This window comes from Ceratina calcarata, unplaced genomic scaffold (assembly GCF_001652005.2).
Source record: "Ceratina calcarata isolate Rehan_Ccalc_2016 unplaced genomic scaffold, ASM165200v1 scaffold3936, whole genome shotgun sequence".
In the NCBI taxonomy this organism is placed as follows: Eukaryota; Metazoa; Arthropoda; class Insecta; order Hymenoptera; family Apidae; genus Ceratina; species Ceratina calcarata.
Window position 1 is genome coordinate 1,498 of NW_017162717.1, and position 953 is coordinate 2,450.

Genomic DNA, 953 nt, shown 5'->3' on the forward strand with positions numbered 1-953 from the left:
AGTTGCTTAATACGCTATCAATTCCGTTTCCATTGTGTTTCAATAGATTATCGTTTTAACTTTTAGGTGGGGCGAATATAATCCTTTGGCTAGGAAGAAGCCGCTGTCTGAATTTCTCTATGATTTCCTGGACGAGGTAATATTATTATTCCGTTATTAATTAATTGCTTGGTACGCTATCAGTTCCGTTTCCATTGTGCTTCGGTAAATTATCGTTTTAATTTTTAGGTGAGGTGAACACACTCCTTTGGTTAGGCTTAAAAAGGGAGAAGCTGTTGTCTGAATTTCTCAGCGATTTCCTGGGTAGGGTAATATCGTTCCTATTATTAATTAGTTACTTGATACGCTATGAACTCCGTTGAAACGTTATCAATTTTATTTCCGTTACATCTTAATTTTAGGTAGGATAGACATACTCTGGTGGATACATCATTTGCGATCTTTTGTTGGGGTAAATCCATTTGTGTAGATCAAGATCAGGTGCATATCTTTGGTGAGGATACCAATGACAATAAATAAAGACGAGTCTGGATTTTTAACACAAATCGAGTACGCTTTTTGTATCCCGTTTCTCGTCCTGCGATCCGTTCCCGATTATGGTGCTGCTAGACAATCATTTTGACCGGGAAAACGTTCCCGTTAATCACCGTGTAATTGTCGAATCACGTATATTCCTGTGTTCTCTCAGAGTGTGTATTATTCATGGATCGGCTTCGCTCGCTGATCGTTGAAAAGAAAGAGAGTAGAGGAAAAGACGCCACTTACTTTCGTCTGATCAAGTCAATTTGTTGGTGAATAAATGAATAGTTAGATAAATAGCGTGACGCGATTCTTGTCTCCTTCTTTAGCCGGTTTCTATCGGTTCGTACTTGATCAACAGAGAGGCATACCGGATGTGCCAGGGACAGTTGTCAGGGGTGAAGGTAGCGTGGGAAAAGAAATATATATACTTG

General features: G+C 39.3%; 1 long non-coding RNA gene across 1 annotated transcript; it reads left to right on the plus strand.

Moving 5' to 3' along the window:
* The first annotated feature begins 31 nt into the window (after positions 1 to 31).
* On the plus strand, positions 32 to 545 carry LOC108626304 (uncharacterized). The gene is made up of 3 exons (XR_001916686.2): positions 32 to 136; positions 229 to 303; positions 402 to 545. It is a non-coding gene; the product is annotated as an uncharacterized LOC108626304 (long non-coding RNA).
* The last annotated feature ends 408 nt before the right edge of the window (positions 546 to 953 follow it).